Source organism: Triticum urartu, chromosome 7A, assembly GCF_056163025.1.
Source record: "Triticum urartu cultivar PI428250 chromosome 7A, HENAU_Tu73, whole genome shotgun sequence".
Lineage (NCBI taxonomy): Eukaryota > Viridiplantae > Streptophyta > Magnoliopsida > Poales > Poaceae > Triticum > Triticum urartu.
The window spans coordinates 219,610,289-219,636,490 of record NC_141879.1 but is presented as its reverse complement, the minus strand read 5'-3'; the positions used below and the strand labels follow the sequence as shown (position 1 = coordinate 219,636,490).

The window sequence follows — 26,202 nt, the reverse complement described above, 5'->3', positions numbered from 1 at the left end:
AGTGGTGTGCCCACTCTTTTGAATTACAAACACTTTAATTATTATAGTTGTTCTTTGATTGAGTGTATTTATTTTTTGCAATCCATGCTAAATTAACCCAATTCTTATAAACAAAATAAGGATTTTACTAAACATATTGTAGAAGTGATGATGAAAGTGTTAGAAGAAAAACTAGAATTGGAGATTTCAATTCCTGGGAAATTATATGATGAATGGGAACCCACCATTAAAGTCAAGATTAAAAATTATGAGTGCAATGCTTTACGTGACTTGGGTGCTAGCGTTTCCACAATACCAAAATCTCTATGTGATGTGCTAGATTTTACTAATATGGATGAATGTTCCCTTAATTTGCACATGGCGGATTCTACTATTAAAAAGCCTTTGGGTAGAATTAATGATGTTCTTATTCTTGCAAACAGGAACTATGTGCCCGTTGATTTTATTGTGCTTGATATTGATTGCAATCTTTCTTGTCCCATAATACTTGCTTGGCCATTCTTACGAACTATAGCTGCCGTTATTGATATGAAAGAAGGGAATATAAAATTTTAGTTCCTGTTAAAAAAGTGTATGGAACACTTCCCTAGAAATAAAATTAGGCCACCATATTAATCCATCACGAGAGCCACATATGGAACTAAAACCAAAGATGACAACACTTGAAACTATGCATTACGCCTAGCTAGGGCGTAAAACAATAGCGCTAGTTGGGAGGTAACCCGATAGTTATATTATTTTTCTTGTTTATTTTTATGTTTTATTGTGTGCACATAATTATTCTACTGTTATGATTGTGTTTTTGTGCATTAATTAGTGTTTGTACCAAGTAAAGCCTTTGGGATGATTTGGATGATAGTTGCTTTGATTCTATGCAAAAACAGAAACTTTTGCGTCCAGTACCAGAATTGTTAAAATTTTCTGGAGTGACATAAAAGTTTGAATTTTCTACGCATGATTGAAATACAAATTTCCCACGTTTTCCATATTTACTATAATTTTTAGGGTTACATAAGTATGGTCAATGTTCAGATTATTACAGACTATTCTGTTTTCGATAGATTCTGTTTTTGATGCATTTTTCCTTGTTTGGTGGAACTATGAATTGTATCAGGGGTATAAGCCATGGAGAAGTTATAATACAATAGGTATAATGCAAAAATAAAATATGAATAGGGTTGCAAAAGTATATAAAGTAGTGATTTTCTTTGTTATACTAACGGATCTCACGAAGATTTTGTTAAGTTTTGTGTGATTCAAGTTTTGGGTGAGATCATGATGGATGAAGGAATAAGGAGTGGAAAGAGCCTAAGCTTGGGGATGCCCAAGGCACCCCAAGGTAATATTCAAGGACTCCCAAGAGACTAAGCTTGGGAATGTCCCGGAAGGCATCCCCTCTTTCCTCTACCAACTATTGGTAATTTTACTTGGAGCTATATTTTTATTCGTGACATCATATGAGTTTTGCATGAGGCGTCATGTATTATATGAGTATTTTCGTTGTTTTCTTTTTAGGTTGTCACAATCATCTTTTCTGAACACGCCTTTTTAGAGGGACACACATTTTTTTATTTGATGGAATACTCTATGTGCTTCACTTATATTTTTTAGTTCGGCAGTTGCTCTAATGCTTTACTTAAATCTTTCTGAGCACGGCGGTGATTATATTTTGAAGAAATATTTGCACTCTCATGCTTAAATTATATCTTTTTGAGAGTTGATAATAGTAATGGTAATTTGCACAAGATATGAATTTGGTCCCAAAGTGAAGAATATACAAGAAGGATATAATAAGAACTTTCATATAGATCATTGGATATGATAAGTTTGATTCCTAGCAATAGTTGTGCGATATGGAAATGATAATATGTGAGTTATGCTAGTGACTAATTATGCTTTTGTAAGAATAATGGTGTTAAGGTTTGTGATTCCCTACGCATGCACATAAAGTCAATAGTTATCCAACAAAGTTATATCCTACTTATGGTGCATTATTCAGTGTTAGTTATGTTCAATGCATGTTTATGACCATTTTTGCTTTTTGGTTGGTCACTTCTCAATCTATTTGCTAGCCTTCATTTGTACTAAGCGGGAATGTTGCTTGTGCATCCGGTTCCTTAAACCCAAAGTTGTGCCAAATGAGTCCAGCATACCTACCTATATGTGGTATTTCAATGCCCTCCTAAGTAAATTTGCACGTTCCAACTCTAATTCAAAAATAATTTTCCGTTTTGTGTGCCCATACCGCTCATGAAGTGGCAGGGGGTGGCCAATATTTTCCATGCTAGGTGTGTTATTCTGCACAAGAAAGTGGCAATGTAATAGGGATGACCAGTCCCGAAATGAAAAAAATAACAATAATAAATTCTTTGGGAAGTGTTGGTATGGAAGGCACCCATGGATACGGCTAGCCATGGATTGTTAAAGAATGGTGGAAAGGAAATAAACTTTATTTTATGTTTGGGAACCGCCTATAATGTGTTTAGCATGGAAGATATTGGGAACTCTCAGTCGTTTTTGTTGACAGGGAAAGCATGCCTCTCAAAATAATTTTATCTCTCTAATTTAAGCCTTGAGCTCTGGCACCTCTGCAAATCTCTGCTTCCCTCTGCGAAGGTATCTATTTACATTTATGCAATTTTAATTTTAATTTTTTAGTCTCCATCTTCTCTTATAAAACACCAACTAGAGAGCACTATTGTCATACTTGTGCATTGGTTGTAACTAATATTGAGTGTGTTTCATGAATGGACCAATGACTAGGCATAATGGGCTAGGGATAACTTTCTTTAGTGTTGATAATTTGAAAGACATGGTTGCTTGCTGGTATACTTTAGTATTTATGTTTTCATGTCAAACTATAGACTATTGCTTTGAATCACTCAAGTCCAAATATCCATGCTACAAAAGAAAAGATTATATGATGAATATGATAGGTAGCATTCCACATCAAAAATTCTATTTTTATCATTTACCTACTTGAGGACGAGCAGGGATTAAGCTTGGGGGTGCCTGATACGTCTCTAACGTATCATAATTTTTGATTGTTCCATGCTATTATAGTATTAATCTTGGATGTTTTATATACACTAACAAACAATTATATATGATTTTTTGGGACTAACCTATTAACTTAGTGCCCAGTGCCAGTTGTTGTTTTTTGCCTACTTTTCACTTTTCAGGAAATCGATATCAGATAGAGTCCAAACGGAGAAAAAACTTTGGATTAATTTTTTCTGAACCAGAAGAGACCCTAGGAGGTTCGAGAGAAGGCCAGAAGAGCCACGAGGGAGCGATAAGCTTGGGAGGTGTGGCCCCCAAGCTTGTGGGGCCCTTGTGCCACCTCCAACCCTAATTCAACCTCTATAAATACTCAAATATTCCCCTGACATCAGAGAGCCAACCGAAATACTTTTTCCGCTGCCGCAAGTTTCTGTTCCCATGAGATCCCATCTGAAGGCCTTTTCCGGTACTTTGCCGGAGGGGGAATCGATCATGGAGGGGCTCTACATCAACCTTGCTACCCTTCACATGATGCGTGAGTAGATTACCACAGACCTACCAGTCCATAGCTAGTAGCTAGATGGTTCTTCTCTCTCTTTGATCTTCAATACAATGTTCTCCTTGATGTTCTTGGAGATCTATTTGATGTAATGACTTTTTGCGGTGTGTTTATTGGGATTCCATGAATTGTTAGTTTATGATCAGATCTATCCATGAATATTATTTGAGTTTTCTCTAAACTTTTTTATGCATGATTATTATAGCTTTGTATTTCTCTCCAATCTATTGATTTGGTTTGGCCAACTAGATTGATTTATCTTGCAAATGGGTTCGATCTTGCGGTGCGTTACTCCGTTCTTTATGAACTTAATACTCTAGATGCATGCTAGATAGCGGTCGATGTGTGGAGTAATATTAGTAGATGTAGATCATTTAGGTAAACTTGTCTCGGCCATGATGCCTATAATTGATCATTGCCTTGGATATCGTCATATTTTTTTGCTTTCTATCAATTGCCCGACAGTAATTTGTTTACCCACCGTATGCTATTTTCAAGAGAGAAGCCTCTAGTGAAAACTATGACCCCGGGGTCTACTTTTTATCATATATTAAAACTAAAAATACCTTGTTGTACTTTTCCTTTATTTATTTTATTTTGTATTTTTGTTCGATCTATCTATCACCATACAATTTAATCTTGCACGTAATCGTCAAGGGATAGACAACCCCTTGTTCGTGTTGGGTTGAAAGGATTTGTTGTTTGTGTGCAGGTGCTGCTAATGAGGTGTTGCGTGGTTCTCCTACTAGATCGATAACCTTCATTCTTAACTGAGGGAAATACTTATCTCTACTATACTGCATCATCCTCTCCTCTTCAAGGAAATCCCAACGCTGTTCACAAGTAGCAGCTTCCCAGACTTGAATGTAACTAGGAAACTGTGTACTCGTCCATACCCGCCAGTTTTGGCATATAATGCGGTCGAATGGCCTATAAAGGATGGTGAATGTTCGGGTACATTGGTGCAAACCCTGCTAGGATAATTTATTAGAATAGTCGTGCACATAGTTTTGGACTAGCTAGAAATTGACCTGTATCTATAGAATAGCTTCAGAATTAATAATTAAAATTTAACCAGTCAAAAAACACTAATAATTAAAAGTTTTCAATGTGTGAGTGCCTTGTGGGTTCTCCTCATGGGAGATGCAATGGGGAAGATAAGCAAGTGCTATTTACGGTTGGTAGGTGAGAGAGTAGTTGTGATCGTGATCCTTAATTCCATATGCTCTCGCATATATTCTGATAGATGCGGGTCATAGCATGTCTCTGTAGAATGTTTAATGTTTGCCACCAAATCACTTTCCCCTTCCTTGGAAACATGTTGCATAAACTAGTTTTAGGTGTGTGTAATTCTTGCGAGTACAACCGAGTACTCACCTCGCTTACTTCAACTTTTTTTCCCTGGGTGGCTGCCATCCAATCGGCAACTATTAACGAAGCAGGTTTATTGATGGATGATGTTAGCTGGTTATCCCACAAAAAATGGTCTGGGTAGGGATATGGGTGCCTTTGCTTTTTCTTAAGCATTCTTGATGCCATTTGTACTCTTAACTATATAAGGTATATTTGCTTCTGTTGTATGAGTTGTACCTTGGTCGAAAGACCTAGTTGTATTCATTTGCTAAATTTGACTCCTCGGAGTTGTTGTGAATGTTCACCCTTGTTGTTGCAAATTATTTCGTTATTTGTGCTATGATACCCTTAATTTCACCACATGGGGTGCATGTTTCAACATGTTCGTTATGTGAAGGTGGTGCCTTAGGATCATCATTATGTGTAGGCTAATGAAGATTGCAACATCTGCATAGTGTCGATACAGAGGTGTTGCACATGGTTTAGGTGAGGTGGCTCCATGGCAAAAGGAGGGTGGCAGCGGTGTTGTGGTTTTAAAGGAGAGGACTATGATGTATAGGCAAGGGATTCGACATGGAACCGAAGGGGTCTGGAAAAAAGTTAAGGGGTGGAGCTGGGTTGTTGTTGTGGACAGTCCAGATTCCCTACTCCTTCCCTCGATTTGGAACAGGGCTAATGGATTTTGCACAACCTGGGCCAAAATGAGGGAGCCCGTTGGATGGCAAAACCTATGTGGATTGTCATCTTAGGCCACACATGTGCGGAATGGGGGAGCCCATTGGAGATGCATCTTCATCCAAATCATGTGTTCCTGACCATCAGCCATTGAGGCGGAGAAGAGACTGAGTAAGAGGAGACCAAACTTCTCCTTCCTTTACGGGCGCCTCCCTGAAAGTGTAGTTGTCTCTCATACTTATGTGGTTGTGTGGTTAGGAAGACTTGTTGTGATGAGTATTGAGAGGGGAACCGTGCAAGGCACAAGCCCTTGTTGGTGCAAATCTGTTGAAGAAGGACACAACCATTGCCAAAAACTTACTCACTGGTTTTGTCCGGATTTCTATTGTTGTTTTCTAAGGGAGGATGAAACTATCACTTTATAGTAGTAGGGATATTAGGTATTGTATCATAAAAATGGATGACACGTATGTTTTGGTAGAGGGCATACTTTATTGACTCAAAATTTCACATCAATCGAATCAAGATATGGAGCTCACACTCTGTCTCTACAAAATTTGTATTCACATAGCGAACACCAATACATGGACACAAAGTAGCACAATGGCGAAAAGCAAAGTCATACGTGACCAAAGATGGTATTTAAGGAAATAAATTAGATGCATATTAAAACAAACTTTATCTCAAATTATTGGAATAATAAAGTCCCTCCAATATTCTTCCTCTGAAACAATCTTAGAAGTTTTATATAAAAGTAGTAACTGGGCACCCCTGCTACCCTAGTAAAGAATAAAACTGATAAGCAAAAAGTGGGTGGTGCCTATTAACTACCATCCATAAAATCAGATGAAATTTTCTCACATTAAAAGCAATCATGTACTCCTCTCACACAATGAATGTATGCTTTAAATATCTTAGATAACTTAGTTCACCAAGCTAGGCAAACAATCTCAAAACTGTGTGTTCGATGGTTGCTGGGGTGTCAATCCTGTCGACCGTCGATCCAAGAGCTCCCTAGCCAGGGCTTGCAAGTCATCGCCATTGGAGTTGGTGTTGCCTCTACCGCCAGAGCCTTCCCCTGTCTGGCCATATGGTTGTTGGTGTTGCTGTTGGAAGGCCCACTGCATCGACGGGTCGAACAACGAAGATAGTTCAACGGTGTTCGGGACATTGGACAATGACGCCAGTTCAGAAATGGAGAACTCAGTGGTCATGGGTATGTACGGCGGGGACGGAAAAGGAGGCGGTGAAGGTTGTTGCGGTGTCGTGAGGTGGGCCTGTAGGAAGGCGACTTCGTCCTGGAGGTTCGCTACCTGGAGGAGATTGATCAATATATAAATCATGAAAAAACTATGAAAGAGCAATATGATCATATCATTGAAATGGATACAAAATTCACATCGCATCTTCCTACATAACAACATAATATGATAAAATTAAGCAGCAAATAGTTAAATGACATGCGCAAAAACCGTGTTGCAAAAAATTAATGTATCCAATAAAAGAGTTTGGCAGGTGGGTATCTGTCTACCACTTCAAGAATTGCATTAGCATAGACTTATTTCACACATGTTAGGATGTGAGGATTAGGGCCTATGTCCCCTGTTGGTTTGCAAAAAAAGGAGCATACCATCTAGGAGTATGGTGATTTAACATATGCACACACCAACAAACTACATATCATGCATGAAGAACAAAACTAAATGAAGAAAATAATGGTAATGAGAGTATTAATGGTGGTAGGATGTGGATGTGCATCAAATTATAGTAAGTTCCTTCTACATTGACTCCTTTAATTTGCTTGACTTGTTGGCTTTTCGTGTTACAAATGGAGGCCCATTCCCTTCCTTGGAAGAAGGCACAAACAACTCCAAAAGCCAAAATCAGAACTAAAGTAGTATCACATCAAAGTGCACTTTCCAAAGAACCAATTCAATATCCGTTGATCATCATCTTGCAATTATATGACAAAGAGAGATAGAGAGTATACATAGTATTTAGGGTGTTCATACACATACCCGTTGTTGGAGGGCGAAGATGTCACCGACACAGCCGTAGATAGGGTCACGAAGACGCGCCTTTGCCTCATAACATACAGTGATGGCGGCATCAAGGCGCTTGTGGGGAGGGGCTTGATTAAGGATCTTGGAAACATTGCTGGCACCGAACACCTTGTGCACCGCGGTGAAGTGCTCCACCCCTTGCTCTGAGTCGAAATAAGGTGCAAAGATGCAATCATCCGCGCACTTGCGTCGCAGGAACTTGCATGCCCCGCACGGCCCTCCACTACAACCACTCGGCCTGCCGCCAACACTGACGCTTGCACTGGTCGATGACCCACTCATTCTCGAAGGGAATGATACCTAGCTCCTCGGTTTCTAGACTATCCTAGCTTCTCGAATTTGGAGAGGGTTAAAATGTCTAGAAGTGAGAGGGAAGGGAACTTGTGGGCATTTTTATGGTATGTAAACACACACAAGAAAGGGATGTGGGAGCAATTAGTCCATACAATCGTAGGAGGGTGGTATGTGTGTGTATATATACTAGTAGTCATTAATAGTTTCCAACTTTGTGTTGCCATTTTTTGGCTATTCCATAAATTCTTTAGGCCTATCTGCTTAGGTTTTTGTTATGGATAACGAGCCATGGCAAGGACATAATTACCAAATAAATATAACTCACCTTAGCCAGCTAGTCATACACTTCTCTCCTTGAAGGTCTAGAATATTTGTGTGAACCTAACTGACTACAAGCAAACAAGTTGGGATGTGTGCTACCTCGTGAGCACTGCGTTGGTTTTCCCTTGAAGAGGAAAGGGTGATGCAGCAAAGTAGCGTAAGTATTTCCCTCAGTTTTTGAGAACCAAGGTATCAATCCAGTAGGAGGCCACGCACGAGTCCCTCGCACCTACACAAACAAATAAAATCCTCGCAACCAACACAATAAAGGGGTTGTCAATCCCTTCACGGTCACTTACAAAAGTGAGATCTGATAGATATGATAAGATAATATTTTGGGTATTTTTATGATAAAGATGCAAAGTAAAGAAAGCAAAATAAATGGAAAAGGAAATAGCTTGTTGACGGAAGATTAATATGATGGAAAATAGACCCAGGGGCCATAGGTTTCACTAGTGGCTTCTCTCGAGAGCATAAGTATTACGGTGGGTAAACAGATTACTGTTGAGCAATTGACAGAATTGAGCATAGTTATGAGAATATCTAGGTATGATCATGTATATAGGCATCACGTCCGAGACAAGTAGACCGACTCCTGCCTGCATCTAGAGTATTAAGTTCAAAAGAACAGAGTAACACTTTAAGCAAGATGACATGATGTAGAGGGATAAACTCATGCAACATGAAATAAACCCCATCTTGTTATCCTTGATGGCAACGATACAATACGTGCCTTGCTGCCCCTACTGTCACTGGGAAAGGACACCGCAAGATTGAACCCAAAGCTAAGCACTTCTCCCATTGCAAGAAAGATCAATCTAGTAGGCCAAACCAAACTGATAATTCGAAGAGACTTGCAAAGATAACCAATCATACATAAAAGAATTCAGAGAAGATTCAAATATCGTTCATAGATAAACTTGATCATAAACCCACAATTCATCGGTCTCAACAAGCACACCGCAAAAGAAGATTACATCGAATAGATCTCTACAAGAGAGGGAGAGAACTTTGTATTGAGATCAGAAAAGAGAGAAGAAGACATCTAGATAATAACTATGGACCCGAAGGTCTGAAGTAAACTACTCACACTTCATCGGAGAGGCTATGGTGTTGATGTAGAAGCCCTCCGTGATCGATGCCCCCTCTGGCGGAGCTCTGGAAAAGGCCCCAAGATGGGATCTCACGGATACAGAAAGTTACGGTGGTGGAATTAGGGTTTTGGCTCCGTATCTGGTAGTTTGGGGGTACATAGGTATATATAGGAGGAAGGAGTACGTCGGTGGAGCAACGTGGGCCCCATGAGGGTGGAGGGTGCGCCTGGGGGGGGGGGGGGGTAGGCGCGCCCCCTACCTCGTGCCCTCCTGGCTGCTTTCTTAACGTAGGGTCCAAGTCCTCTGGATCATGTCCATTCCGAAAATCACGTTCCCGAAGGTTTCATTCCATTTGGACTCAGTTTCATATTCTTTTTTTGCGAAACTCTGAAATAGGAAAAAACAACAATTCTGGGTTGGGCCTTCGGTTAATAGGTTAGTCCCCAAAATAATATAAAAGTGTATAATAAAGCCCAATAATGTCCAAAATAGGATATAATATAGCATGGAACGATCAAAAATTATAGATACGTTGGAGACATATCAAGCATCCCCAAGCTTAATTCCTGCTCGTCCTCGAGTAGGTAAATGATAAAAACAGAATTTTTGATGTGGAATGCTACTTGGCATAATTTCAATGTAATTCTCTTAATTGTGGTATGAATATTCAGATCCGAAAGATTCAAGACAAAAGTTCAATATTAACATAGAAATAATAATACTTCAAGCATACTAACTAAGCAATTATGTCTCTTCAAAATAACATGGCCAAAGAAAGTTATCCCTACAAAATCATATAGTCTGGCTATGCTCCATCTTCGCCACACAAAGTATTTAAATCATGCACAACCCCGATGACAAGCCAAGAAATTGTTTCATACTTTTGATGTTCTCAAACTTTTTCAATCTTCACGCAATACATGAGCATGAGCCATGGACATAGCACTATATGTGGAATAGAATGGTGGTTGTGGAGAAGACAAAAAGGGAGAAGATAGTCTCACATCAACTAGGTGTATCAACGGGCTATGGAGATGCCCATTAATAGATATCAATGTGGGAGTAGGGATTGCCATGCAACGGATGCACTAGAGCTATAAGTATATGAAAGCTCAACAAAAAGAACTAAGTGGGTGTGCATCCAACTCGCTTGCTCAGGAAGACCTAGGGCATTTTGAGGAAGCCCATCATTGGAATATACAAGCCAAGTTCTATAATGAAAAATTCACACTAGTATATGAAAGTGATATCATAGGAGACTCTCTATCATGAAGATCATGGTGCTACTTTGAAGCACAAGTGTGGTAAAAGGATAGTAGCATTGTCCCTTCTCTCTTTTTCTCTCTTTTTTTATTTGGGCCTTTTATCTTTTTTATGGCCTCTTTTTTTCAGTCTGGAGTCTCATCCCGACTTGTGGGGGAATCATAGTCTCCATCATCCTTTCCTCACTTGGGACAATGCTCTAACAATGATAATCATCACACTTTTATTTACTTACAACTCAAGAATTACAATTCAATACAAAATATGACTCTATGTGAATGCCTCCGACGGTGTACCGGGATATGCAATGAATCAAGAGTGACATGTATGAAAGAATTATGAACGGTGGCTTTGCCACAAATACAATGTCAACTACATGATCATGCAAAGCAATATGACAATGATGGAGCGTGTCATAATAAACGGAACGGTGGTAAGTTGCATGGCAATATATCTCGGAATGGCTATGGAAATTCCATGATAGGTAGGTATGATGGCTGTTTTGAGGAAGTTATTTGGTGGGTTTATGATACCAGCGAAAAGTGCATGGTATAAGAGAGGCTAGCAATGGTGGAAGGAAGAAAGTGCGTATAATCCATGGACTCAACATTAGTCATAAAGAACTCATATACTTATTGCAAAAATCTACAAGTTACCGAATCAAAGTATTACGCGCATGTTCCTAGGGGGATAGATTGGTAGGAAAATACCATCGCTCGTCCCCGACCGCCACTCATAAGGAAGACAATCAATAAATTAATCATGCTCCAACTTCTTCACATAATGGTTCACCATACGTGCATGCTACGGGAATCACAAACTTCAACACAAGCATTTCTCAAATTCAAAACTACTCAACTAGCACGACTCTAATATCACCATCTCCATATCTCAAAACAATTATCAAGTATCAAACTTCTCATAGTATTCAACACACTCATAAGAAGTTTTTTTATTAATCTTGAATCCCTAACATAATTAAAGCAAATTACCACGCTGTTTTGTAGGACTCTCAAAATAATCTAAGTGAAGCATGAGAGAACAATAGTTTCTATAAAACAAATCTACCACCATGCCCTAAAAGATATAAGTGAAGCACTAGAGCAAAAACTATATAACTCAAAAGATATAAGTGAAGCACATATAGTATTCTAACAATTTCCAAATCATGTGTGTCTCTCTAAAAAGGTGTGTACAGCAAGGATGACTGTGGAAAACTAACAAATAAAGACTCAAATAATACAAGACTCTCCAAGCAAAAAACATATCATGTGCTAAATAAAAATATAGCTCCAAGTAAAGTTACCGATGGAAGTAGACGAAAGAGGGGATGCCTTCCGGGGCATCCCCAAGCTTGGGATTTTAGGTGTCCTTAGATTATCTTGGGGTTCCATGAACATCCCCAAGCTTAGGCTCTTTCCACTCCTTGTTCCATAATCCATCAAATCTTGCACCCAAAACTTGAAAACTTCACAACACAAAACTTAAAGTAGAAAATCTCATGAGCTCCGTTAGCGAAAGAAAACAAAACACCACTTCAAGGTACTCTAATGAACTCATTATTTATTTATATTAGTGTTGAACCTACTGTATTACAACTTCTCTGTGGTTTATAAACTATTTTACTAGCCATAGATTCATCAAAATAAGCAAACAACACACGAAAATCATAATCTGTAAAAAACAGAAAAGTCTGTAGTAATCTGTAGCTAACGCAAGTTCTGTAACCCCAAAAATTCTAAAATAAATTGCTGGACGTGAGGAATTTATCTATTAATCATATTCAAAAATAATTAACTAAATATCACTTTCCAAATAAAAAAGGCAGCAATTCTCGTGAGCGCCAAAGTTTCTGTTTTTTTACAGCAAGATTAAAAAGACTTTCCCCAAGTCTTTCCAACGGTTCTACTTGGCACAAACACTAATTAAACACAAAAAACACAACAAAAACAGAGGTTAGATAAATTATTTATTACTAAACAGGAGCAAAAAGCAAGGAATAAAAATAAAATTGGTTTGCCTCCCAACAAGCGCTATCGTTTAACGCCCCTAGCTAGGCATAAAAGCAAGGATAGATCTAGGTATTGCCATAATAATAGGATAGATCATTAAAAATCATTTCATATTCTCTACGTTCGGCAGCAAGTTTTCTTTGAGGCAAGCAAAAGTAATCAAAAGGGCTAAATTTAATGGGACCAAAGTCCCCAAGATCAACTTTAGGAGGTATAGGTTACTCCTTTGGCTCTTCGTATTGCACAACCAATTCATCATTATAAGCACTCTTTTGACAGAACTTTGTGAGCCTATACTCAAGATAATATCCTAGCTCATTATTTCGAATAGCTCAATCATTATTAAGTTCAGAAATTCTATCAACTAGGACATTGTTAGGAACCCTTTTTCTAAGATTTTCATTGAAAGCAACAAAGTCTAGAGATTGAAAACGCATTATTTCTTCTTGATCAAAAATGATAGTCTCTATGGGAGGACGGCCAGCGTCCACCCTATAATGTGCAAACATTTCTTTGGCCTCTTCTATTATAAATCTAAACTCATGAGCCAAAATTATAGTAGCGGCATGCTTAACAGAAGAATGCTCAATATTAGAAAATTCTGGGAAAATCCTTTGTATGCAAGGATGCATGTGCATAAATTGTCTTTCAAGTTCAACTACAAGCATGGCGATAGCGTCCGCAAGACTACTAGTTCTATGAAGAATAGAACTACCCATAGAAGGAAAAGCACCGGTACAAGTGAAGAAATCTTGGATAACTCCTTTTCCAATAATATTACCACTACCAATTCGGAATTTTTTATATGTAAGATATGGGGTTCTTCAACAAGAGCATCAGAATTTTCCATGTATTATTATTGTCCATATCAATAATAATTTCCCCAATTTCAGACATAACGGCAGAAAGTGGAAGGGGCAAAAAGAAGGAGGAAGGCGAACGGAAAGAGGGGGCAAATAAAACGGCAAGGATGAAGTGGGGGAGAGGAAAATGAGAGGCAATTAACAAATAATGTAATGCGGGAGATAAGGGTTTGTGATGGGTACTTGGTATGTTGACTTTTGTGTAGACTCCCCGGCAACGGCGCCAGAAATCCTTCTTGCTACCTCTTGAGCACTGCGTTGGTTTTCCCTTGAAGAGGAAAGGGTGATGCAGCAAAGTATCGTAAGTATTTCCCTCAGTTTTTTAGAACCAAGGTATCAATCCAGTAGGAGGCCACGCACGAGTCCCTCGCACCTACACAAACAAATAAAATCCTCCAACCAACGCAATAAAGGGGTTGTAAATCCCTTCACGGTCACTTACGAAATTGAGATCTGATAGATATGATAAGATAATATTTTTGGTATTTTTATGATAAAGATGCAAAGTAAAGAAAGCAAAATAAACGGAAAAGGAAATAGCTTGTTGACGGAAGATTAATATGATGGAAAATAGACCCGGGGGCCATAGGTTTCACTAGTGGCTTCTCTCGAGAGCATAAGTATTACGGTGGGTAAACAAATTACTATTGAGAAATTGACAGAACTGAGCATAGTTATGAGAATATCTAGGTATGATCATGTATATAGGCATCACGTCCGAGACAAGTAGACCGACTCCTGCATGCATCTACTACTATTACTCCACACATCAACCGCTATCCAGCATGCATCTAGAGTATTAAGTTCAAAAGAACAGAGTAACGCTTTAAGCAAGATGACATGATGTAGAGGGATAAACTCATGCAATATGAAATAAACCCCATCTTGTTATCGTCGATGGCAACAATACAATACATGCCTTGCTGCCCCTACTGTCACTGGGAAAGGACACCGCAAGATTGAACCCAAAGCTAAGCACTTCTCCCATTGCAAGAAAGATCAATCTAGTAGGCCAAACCAAACTGATAATTCGAAGATACTTGCAAAGATAACCAATCATACATAAAAGAATTCAGAGAAGATTCAAATATTGTTCATAGATAAACATGATCATAAACCCACAATTCATCGGTCTCAACAAACACACTGCAAAAGAAGATTGCATCGAATAGATCTCCACAAGAGAGGGGGAGAACATTGTATTGAGATCCAAAAAGAGAGAAGAAGCCATCTGGCTAATAACTATGGACCGAAGGTCTAAAGTAAAATACTCACACTTCATCGGAGAGGCTATGGTGTTAATGTAGAAGCCCTCCGTGATCGATGCCCCCTCCGACGGAGCTCTGGAAAAGGCCCCAAGATGGGATCTCATGGATACAGAAAGTTACGGCGGTGGAATTAGGGTTTTGGCTCCGTATCTGGTAGTTTGGGGGTACATAGGTATATATAGGAGGAAGGAGTATGTCAGTGGAGCAAAGTGGGCCCCACGAGGGTGGAGGGCGTGCTTGGGGGGTAGGCGCGCCCCCTACCTCGTGCCCTCCTCGTGTCCTCTAGATCATGTTCATTCCGAAAATCACGTTCCCGAAGGTTTCATTCCGTTTAGACTCCGTTTGATATTCTTTTTCCGCGAAACTCTGAAATAGGCAAAAAAACAGCAATTTTGGGCTGGGCCTCCGGTTAATAGGTTAGTCCCAAAAATAATATAAAAGTGTATAATGAAGAACAATAATGTCCAAAACAGGATATAATATAGCATGGAACAATCAAAAATTATAGATACGTTGGAGACGTGTCAATGCGCTTAGTGAACTAACACATATTATGGGTTTTCTATGTCTATGTCGGTGTGAATGACACCTACGAGATCACGTGAATCCCTACTATGGTTTGGCCGGGAAGAGGGGTAGAGCAAAGAGCAGATCTAATGATCAACACGACGGATTTTTACCCAGGTTCAGGCCGCTGAGAAGCGTAAAACCCTAGTCCGGCTTGAGTGTATATTCTGTGTTCTTGGGCTTCGGCTAGCTGCCACGCATGCATGCTGGGCCGAGATGTTCAAAAGTCTGAATCCTCCTCCGTACGCCGTGGGCCTCCTTTTATATGTCTAAGGGGCTGCCATAGTGGCACACAGGAGGTGTAAAGTAGCTACAGTGCCTATGTTTATCACTAGCGTCTTAGGACAAAACGCATTAAATGCGTTGCTTACGTGCCCCTCAGCTTTATCGGGGACGGGAGTAGAACCCGTTCCGTCCGTCGCCGCCCCGCTCCATCTTGACACGCGTCCATGCCGGCGAGGCATGCGGTGCCAAGTTGGCTGGCCAGCTGCCGTGCTGGAGAGGTGGCAGGATCTTCACGAAGATATGCATGCCACCACGCACGCGCTTGCTAGGCTGGCAGGCCGGCCACTACGCTGGAGCAGTGACGGGGTGGCGGAGTCTTGCCGCGGTCTTGTCGACGTCCCCGGCAAGGATCTTGTGGAGGCCTCGCAGATGTCTCCGGCAAGGATCTTGCTAGGTACCTCATCTTCTGGCCACCACAAAGATCTACACGCCTCTACGCGCGCGCCCCTGGGTCTTAGCCTTAACGTTGTTGATGGTGTCAGAGCTCTCAAGCACAAGGGTGGTGCTCTTGTTAGTGCCCTGTAAGCCACCCCGGCAAGGATCTTGCCGGGGTGGCGCAAGCTGTCCTAGCAAGGATCTTGCCGGGGGTGGCGCAAGCTATCTCGGCAAGGATCTTGCCGGGGGTGGTGCAAGCTATCCCGACAAGGATCTTGCCGGGGGTCCTGCTGGTCCTCTGTTCTCTGGATCCGCCACTTCTCTTCGCCTTGTATCTCGTTTTTATCCTTGATTGCATTCTTCATGCCTCGCCGCGCGTGGGGCTACGACTGCCCATGCACAAGTATGGGGTGCTAAAGGGCCCAAACTTCAGTACATCGACAGGAGCGCCCGGGCCTGGGCCACGCACAAGTGCGGAGCATCATTGGGCCAGGCCCAAACAGTGCGCGGGCATGCGTGGTAGGGTATAACTGGCATAATCTTCTCGTCTGTTGCGCTTCCCCATGATCTGTATTGAGTGCGCGGCATGGGGGTCATGCGTGGAACAGTTGCGGCACGCCTGTGCCTACGCCAATGCCTTCAAATCAAATAGTAAAGAGGCAGCCCCGTGCCTTCCCCGGGCCAGGGGCGCTGCTCATTTACCCTTCTCGCCCATACCAACCTAGGAAGCCGCCGTCTCCTTCTTCTTCATTGAGCCCAATCCAGATCCTTCTTCTCCGCCCATCGCCGTCGCGCCCTCACCACTTTTGCCCCCCCCCCCCCCCCCGCCCTCCGTCGGCTGCTATGGCGCCCAAAAACAAGGGCAAGGGAGCGCTCAAGGCGAGCGAGTGGGAAGAAGTGCCGGAGGGCGAGCTGGTGATGATGCGGAGGGAGCACATCGTCTTCAGTCCAGGGCTCGACGTGCGTGCGCTCAAGGATCGGTACTAGTTCATGTGGGGGAGGGAGACGACGGGGCATCCCTCCACCCGCGTCATCCCTGGTCCCAATGACGCACCATGTCTGGATAGATTCCCCTTTTTCGTTGATTATCTCTACTGCGGGCTCTGCCCCCCATTCTCGGATTTCTTCATCGACATCATGTATACCTTCAGCTTCCATCTTTTGGATTTCACGCCGAACTCCGTGGCGTGTTTGGCCATCTTCGCCCACCTCTGTGAGAATTTCGCCGGGGTGGTCCCCAACACGGTGCTCTTCCGCACTATTTCATCCCCCCATCCAGCCAGGAGGGGCGCTGTCCGGCTGCGTCACTTGGATCCCGAGGGCTTACTGCAAGGGGACGTATCCAAATAGGACCCAGAAGGAGAAGTGGGACGAGTGGCGGCACAGGTGGTGCTGGATTATGGAAAAATAGCCGCATCCATTTTACATCACCTGGCAAGCGTAAGTGGCCCGTCACAACAACTGGGGCAACCTCGACCCTCAGGACAAGATGCTCACAGTCGCCACCACCAGAATCCACCGCCTCAAGTCCGCCGGGCTCACCTTGGAGATGATCGGGGCCAATTTTCTCCGCCGCTGTATCACCCCTCTACATAACAAAGGGAGGACGGCTTGGGAGTTCCAGAATGCGGCAGATATTATGAGGTTGCGCCCCGGCCTGAATCAAAACTTTACAGTGATGCAGCACGCGTCGCTCTATTCAAAGTTGTTCCATCTCAAGGTCGACAAGCCCAGCAAGGCCAAAAAAGCCAGCAAGGCTGAGGAGGCCGACAAGCCGTTCAAGTTGCCGGCTGTCATGGTCCCCTGTGCAACAACTCTGCCTGGTCCTCCATCATTGCTATGATGCCGTAGTTCAACACTCACGGCCTTGACCAGAGCTGGGTCGAGCCAGATGAGGTGTGGATGCAAGAGTTCTTCGACAGCTTATCGGAGCGGCCTGTCCATGAGGAAAAACAACTCGTCCGCGACACCACCGATGAAGACGTGGAGTACATCGCCGGCAGGGCGGAAGAGGCAGCTCTTGCCGCCGCGGCCGGCAGCGTCGGCTTTCCGGAAAGACAGGCTGGGGCCAAAGAAGATTTTGCTGAGCAGACAGAGACCGCCGGGGGGCACAGCGGCGCCGCCACCGGGGGCCCTTCTGCCGAGGAGGCGGCCGACGACACGGAGGAAGAGGAGTCGCCTGAGGAGCCCCCAGTCCGGGGAGAGGAAGCGCGTCCTCCGGCGAATTGGATCCAGGGAGCATGCTCGCCCGAAGAGGTCCCCGTCAAGAGGGCGGCTGGCAAGGCCGCACAACGACAAGACGCCCAGGCGCAATCTGTGCGCCATACGAGGCGCACGGCCACCACTACTAGGGAAAACCTTATACACAGAATGTTAGCAGTAGCGCGGCACAAAAAGAAGCGCTACTGCTAATTAGCAGTAGTGCGGGTTTTTAACCCTCGCTACTACTAAGTTCATAGTACTAGCGCGGGTTTTTAACCCTCGCTACTACTAAGGGGTCTCTACCGTGCCTCCCGACATATGCCATAGTAGTAGCGAGGTGTATAAACCCGCGCTACTACTAAGTTGATAGTAGTAGCGCGGTTTAATGCCCCTCGCTACTACTAAGTTTGAGGTAGGTGAAGTCGCCATATCCTCGGCCGAATCCCCATCTCCTCCCCCAAATCCCTCCTCTCTTCCACCACTATCTCCTCTCACTTTCCATACGCTCTCACATGGACCTCTTGCCCATGCACCCATCCTCCTCCATGGCGCCGAAAGAGGCCGCCGCCTCGCGCCACCGGCGTCTAGGAGCTCACCGGTCTTCCATCAACGTCTAGGAGGCCGCCGCCCCACGCCACCACACCGGAGCACCTCGCCACCAGTGACTAGCTCCGCTGCTACCTACATCACCTTCCTCTCTCCCTCGGTTTTCCTTTTCTCTCTCTCCCTCTGGTTTGACTCACCCTCCCATGTCCATGTCCATGCAGGTCGTCGCCATGGATGACCCGGAGCTATATGGCATGGTCGGGAAGAGAAGCCCCACGCCGCGGCCTGTCTCTGCCATAGAAACGGGCCCTCTCCAACAGCCACTGCTGGATCTGGTCTTCCGCTGTCCGTTCATGTCTCCGGCGATGCCAATCATCGCTAGACCTTACCATTGCTGCCATTGACAGCACCCACGGGATCAAGATTTTTGTTTTGTTTTTGAAAGTAATAGCAGTAGCGCGGGGTATAAGACCCGCTACAGCTAATTAGCAGTAGCGCTGTTTGCAACGCACGCTACAGCTAACCATGTATAGCAGTAGCGTGTGTCAACACGCGCTACTACGACAAGTTAGCTGTGGCGTCGTATCAGTAGCGTGGGCACCCGCGCTACTAATACACCCAAAACCCACGCTGCTGCTAGGCTTTTCCCTAGTAGTGCATGGTAGCACAGGAAACAGTGGCCACCGCTTCCGCCGCGGCCAAGCGACCCAGGCCTCTGTCTCCACCCCTTCGAACGAACACCATACCAGAGGTCGACTACGACCTCTCTTCCATGAGCCCGAACAGGAGGAGGTTGTAGGAAGAGGACAAAGAAGGGGATGAGTAAGTGCTCCATCACCTTCTCCATTTCCTGGATCGCTGTTTTGGTTATTTCGCATGACTTGATCTCGTCTTGGCTTGCCTCTGTAGGGACACGGAGACATTGGCATAGAGGATGGCAAAGAGGGCCAAGACCTCGACAGGTGACGAGCCCCCGGCAAGCACCTCAAGTGTGCCGGAGGTGATCACGATTAGCCTGGGCCCCATTCCACAACGCAGCCCCTGACTCAGCCCCCAGCGTGAGTCGATTACCCACTTTCCATTAACGAGCGCTAGGGTGTGTATTTTCACCATTAATCTTGTCAGGTTTGCAGGGGAAGAGCGGCAACATGAGGGGCCGTCAAGGGCCGCCCCCAACATGCCTCCTCCATCAGCCACCACACCGCCCAGTGAAGGGTCCCGGCAAGGGCTTCTACCGGCGCCAAGGGAGTGATCCCCGGCAAGGCTCTCCCTCAATGAGTCCACACATGCGGAGGGAGAGCCGTCAAGCACAGGTGCCGGCGGCCCCATCCCAGCAACAAGTGTTGGTGGTGAGGGAACCACTCCTCCCCAAATCATCGTAGGTGAGCCGCCCTGCTCCTGATCTTGACCAGTTCCCCGGTGTAATTTATTTTTGCTTCGAACTCTGATCATGGTTTCATCCTTTTCTCCTCCTTGGTTTTCAGAACTCTCCTCGGTGGGCCAGATGGATATCGATGGCACCATCGAGGAGATTGCCAAGGATGTCGCCGCTAAGGCCGACAAGGTTGCCGCCGACGAGGCCGCCAAGGGGTCACATGAAGAAGCCGCCAGGGGATCTGCCAGGGAGGCCAGCGAGGGAACTGGTGACAATACTGATGGCATCCCTGCCTCAGGAGTGCCTGGCGCTGCATCAGTCCCAGAGCCCTCGACTGCCGGGGCGATGGTGGCCGACGACCAACCATCCACCTCTGAAGCCCCCAACTCGAGAAGATACCTGAAGATCGGCGAGGATCTGTTTGTCATCATCCCGGGGATGGTAAGCACCGGAGCACCTGCCGAGGGGTGGTTTTTGACGAAGAGGCCATTGCTGCTACCGGGCTCCAGGTTGTTGACGAGCCAGGTGCCACCAGCGGCAGTTCCAAGGAGGACCAGCTCCTCCAAGCCATGAGCAGCAACTTCTAGAGGCTTCAAGAACTTTACTGTGCCCGCAAGGAGAAGCTGGACTCCAGGACAGTGGTCGTTGATGCGGCAGAGGCGGGCTTCCAAGAGCGCGTCGAGCAGATGCAGGCCTGTTTTACAGAGGCCCGGTAGGATTTGAAGACCAGCCAGGAGCAGCTGAGTCAGCGCTGGAATGAGCTCCTCCTAAAGCAATCAGACATTGAGAAGGCCCAGGAGGAAACCGCTGCACGAACCACCAAGGAGGACGGTGAGCTAAGAGAGCGCCACATCTCTCTCGACACACAAGAAGAAGACCTTGCCGCTCATGAGGAGGCGCTTGCCGCCAAGCTCCACGACAAGGACGAAGAAATTGAGAAGCTTGTCATGCAGCAGACCCAGGAACTGGAGCAGAAACACAAGGATGCACTCGCTGCTCTGGTCCTGGATCACGCCGACAAGCTGAAGGAGGTTGTAGATGCTGCTGAAGCCGCAAAGGTTGCCAAGAACGAGCTGGCCGGCAAGGTTGAGGACCTGGAGGCGGAAATGGAGAATCATAGCAAGGAGGTGGCGACGCTTAAGAGTGACAGGGACAAGACTATCCACACCTTGGCAAGCTTACAGGTCACTATATCTGACAAGACCAAGCTGCTCATTGAAGCCAACGACTCCATTGCTGATCTGAAGCTGAAGCTGACCACCCTAGAGGAGACCTTGCAGGCAGCAGGGCTCGTGAGAAGACCCTGGCCAAGAAGGTCGAGGATGAGAAGCTACTGCTTGAGAGTGCTACCGCCGAGGACAACGACTTTGTGGTTGGCGTGGGAAACTGGACCGCGCGCCTTGTCGACATCTCGGAAAGGCTCACCACGCAGATATCCATCATGGGCCTATCGAGCATCAGGTTCTCTCACGACGATAAGATAACTGAGAGCGCCAGGGTGACCATGTTCTTCGAGGCCGTCCTTGACACCTTGAAGATACTCCCCGACGGCTGAGCGACCCACCTGGCCAACGAGTCCCAGAAGCTTTACCGGGGCACCCTCCTCACGGTGCTCACCAAGGTGGCGTACAGGAACCCCGACATGACCTCAGCCAAGACAGCTTGCTGGCAGATGCGGACCGCCGGGCACTTGAAGAGCTTGTCGCGCCCGTCGTCAGCCTGGTTGACGACGTCAAGAGGGTGGAAGGCCAACGCCAACACTAGGTGCTCCACACCCTCTCCCCGCCATGGATCCGTACCCAAAGCAATCCCAGTTAGGTTAGAACTATGACAAATATTAATGTAATATAACTTGATATTTTTCGAATCGAATGCATGCTATCTTCCTCGTATGATTCCTATTTGTATGGTATGCACCCTACACGCTACTGGGAAAGGCTTGCCGGCGCGCGCACCCTAGCCACGAGCGCTTTGAGAATGGATCCTTTGCAGCCTGCTGGGGGGGCCGCTGCCGGCAAGGCACCTTGCCATTCTTAGTGCACCTACTTGAGCCATTGAGCGGACTCGAAACGGGGCAAGGGCGCAACCAATCCCGACAAGGTTCCTTCATGTGCAGGTTTTCCTATACAAGAACCGAGACCATTCGAAGAAAATAACCTGATATTAAAAGAAATTTGCTTGAAGTCTCGTGACTTATCTTTTTGCTGCTGTATTCTTCTTTGCAAGATGCCACCTCAAGCATCGCATGTTGGCATCCACACTCTCTATCCCCCTGGCAAACTTGTATGCAAGGGAAACTTCTGTCCTTTGGGAAAAAGAAAGAAGAGAAAATAGGAATATGGAGCCTTGGCGGCTCATTAGTGCTTGCTGGCTCTATGCATCTCAAGAATGATGCTGAGGGCTCTTCCCGCGGCGGCGTCCGGGGTCACCAACGTCGCGGCGCTACCTGTTGCACATGACCTGGGAGGACCGCAGCGCAGACGCTGGCGGGGGTGCCTTGGAAGTCGCTTCACCGCCCATAGGAAGCACGGCTCCAGACGGACCGATCGCCATGATCCCCTTCTACTTGGGAGCCATGGTGATCGAGGAAACGACGTGCTAACCACTAGATCAGGTTTGCCAAACTCTCTTCCCCTGCCTGGCGTGCCAAAGATGTTGGCGTGAACGACACCTACGGGATCATGTGGATCCCTTCTACGGTTTGGCAGGGAAGAGGGGTAGAGCAAAGAGGAGATCAAATGGTCAACACGACGGATTTTTACCCAGGTTCGGGCTGTTGAGAAGCGTAAAACCCTAGTCCTTCTTGAGTGTATATTCTGTGTTCTTGAGCTTCGGCTAGCTGCCACGCATGCAAGCTGGGCCGAGAGGTTCAAAATTCTGAATCCTCCTCCAGTACGCCATGGGCCTCCTTTTATATGTCTAAGGGGCTGCCACAATGGCACACAGGAGGTGTAAAGTAGCTACAGTGCCTATGTTTATCACTAGCGTCTTAGGACAAAACGTATTAAATGTGTTGCTTATGTGCCCCTCGGCTTTATCAGGGACGGGAGTAGAACCCGTCCCATCTGTCGCCGCCCCGCTCCGTATTGACAAGCGTCCATGCCGGCGAGGCATGTAGTGCTAAGTTGGCTGGCCAGCTGCCATGCTGGAGAGGTGGTAGGATCTTCACGAAGATTTGCATGCCACCACGCAGGCGCTTGCTAGGCTGGCAAGCCGGCCACTGCGCTGTAGCGGTGACGGGGCGGCGGAGTCTTGTCGTGGTCTTGTCGACGTCCCCAGCAAGGATCTTGCCGGGGTCCTCACAGACGTCTCCAGCAAGGATCTTGCTAGGTACCTCGTCTTCTGGCCTCCACAAAGATCTACACGCCTCTACGCGCGCGCCCCTGGGTCTTGGCCTTAATGTAGTTGATGGCATCAGAGCTCTCAAGCACAAGGGTGGTTCTCTTGTTAGTGCCCTGCAAGCCGTCCTGGCAAGGATCTTGCTGGGGTGGCGCAAGCTGTCCTGGCAAGGATCTTGCCGGGGGTGGCGCAAGCTATCCCGGCAAGGATCTTGTGGGGGGTCTTGCTTGTCCTCTGTTCTCTGGATCCTCAACTTCTCTTCGCCTTGTATCTTGTTTTTATCCTTGATCGCGTTCTTCATGCCTCGCCACGCATGGGGCTACGACTGCTCGTGCACAAGTATGGGGTGCTAAAGGGCCCAAATTTTGGTACACCGACAGTCTATGTTGGGGTGATATTCATGTTCTTGCATGACAGTAAAGATTTCAAGTAGACTATGTGAGGATGCTATCAAGTGGATATCTTCATCAATGCTCTGAGAAGGGCAAGTTCAAGATGAGAATCCAGAGGTATCATATGCTTGAAGCTTGTGGTCCATATGATAATGTATCGGTATTTCATTAGAGCAGTAGCCCACGATACGAAGCATCCAACGAGATCGAGAAGAAATTGGATGGCCCAAAATGACTAAAACTGAACGTCTGATGGCTCCAAACGCTAATGGTATGAGATGTATGGAAAGTTGCATGGTGATATGTCCATTTTGCATCACTTCTTATTATTGTATTTTCCTTTGTATTATGAATATTTTTCATACTATAGCACAATTGCAATGCCCTTTTCCCTTCAATTGCATGAACTACATTGAGAGGGGGGTTACCAAAAAGAGGGAAAATATAAACAAAAGAATGGCAATGAAGAAAGGAATTTTTCCAAGTTCGATAAATTTCCAAAAAAATACAAAAGAATGTTTGGGAGAAAAAGTCCATGGAGCCAAAAGATGGTGCCATGGGGTTCCTATGGGGCACACGCCACCACCCCTGGCCGGGTGGTGTGACTGTGTGGGGCCCATAGGCACTGCCTCTCGGCGCCCTTTGGCCTATATTTTTCTTCTGACCAAAAAACTCTCGGGGAATATTAAAGGAATTTTTCGCCACCATCTACAAGGCATAACAAAAGTGGAGAATTTTTTCCCTCCACAGACCGATCTACGGGAGATCCATCCCTCTGGCAGGGGGAATTCAAAGCCATCATTATCACCAACACTCCATTCATCATTGGGATCAACATATCCATCAGCATCGCCATCTCCATCATTTCCCTCAACTCTAGATTTTTGATCTATTAACTATTACATTACATCCTTTGTTGATGTAGGACCGAAAGTAGGTTGATACATCTCCAACGTATCTATAATTTTTGATTGTTCCATGCTATATTATATTCTGTTTTGGACATTATAGGGCTTTATTATACACTTTTATATCATTTTCGGGACTAACCTATTAACCGGAGGCCCAGCCCAGAACTGCTATTTTTTTTGCCTATTTTAGGGTTTCATAGAAAAAGAATATCAAACGGAGTCAAAACAGAATGAAACCTTCGGGAACGTGATTTTTGAAACGAACAAGATCTAGAGGACTTGGACCCTACGTCAAGACATCAACCAGGAGGCCACGAGGTAGGGGGCGCGCCCTCCACCCTCGTGGGCCCCCTTTTGCTCCACCGACGTACTCCTTCCTCCTATATATACCTACGTACCCCCAAACTACCAGATACCGAGCCAAAACCCTAATTCCACTGCCGTAACTTTCTGTATCCACGAGATCCCATCTTGGGGCCTGTTCCGAAGCTCCGCCGGAGGGGGCATCGATCACGGAGGGCTTCTACATCAACACCATAGCCTTTCCGATGAAGTGTTAGTAGTTTACCTCAGACCTACGGGTCCATAGTTATTAGCTAGATGGCTTCTTCTCTCTTTTTGGATCTCAGTACAAAGTTCTCCCCCTCTCTTGTGGAGATCAATTCGATGTAATCTTCTTTTGCGGTGTATTTGTTGAGACCGATGAATTGTGAGTTTAAGATCAAGTTTATCTATGAACAATATTTGAATCTTCTCTGAATTTTTTATGTATCATTGGTTATCTTTGCAAGTCTCTTCGAATTATCAGTTTGGTTTGGCCTACTAGATTGATCTTTCTTGCAATGGGAGAAGTGCTTAGCTTTGGGTTCAATCTTGCGGTGTCCTTTCCCAGTGACGGTAGGGGCAGCAAGGCACGTATTGTATTGTTTCCATCAAGGATAACAAGATGGGGTTTACTTCATATTGCATGAGTTTATCCCTCTACGTCATGTCATCTTGCTTGAAGCGTTACTCTGTTCTCTCGAACTTAATAGTCTAGATGCATGCTGGATAGCGGTCGATGTGTGGAGTAATAGTAGTAGATGTAGGCAAGAGTCGGTCTACCTGTCTCGGACGTGATGCCTATATACATGATCATACCTAGATATTCTCATAATTATGCTCAATTCTGTCAATTGCTCAACAGTAATTTGTTTACCCACCGTGAATACTTATGCTCTTGAGAGAAGCCACTAGTGAAACCTATGGCCCCCGGGTCTATCTTCCATCATGTTAATCTTCCAATACTTAGTTATTTTTATTGCCTTTTATTTTACTTTGCATATTTATCGTAAAAATACCAGAAATATTATCTTATCATATCTATCAGATCTCACTCTCGTAAGTGACCGTGTAGGGATTGACAACCCCTTATTGCGTTGGTTGCGAGGATTTATTTGTTT

The 26,202-nt window shown here is 45.0% G+C and overlaps 1 pseudogene; it reads right to left on the bottom strand.

The window, feature by feature from the left end:
* Nucleotides 1-6,540: 6,540 nt before the first annotated feature.
* Nucleotides 6,541-7,935, bottom strand: LOC125518669 (LOB domain-containing protein 30 pseudogene; annotated as a pseudogene).
* Nucleotides 7,936-26,202: the final 18,267 nt, after the last annotated feature.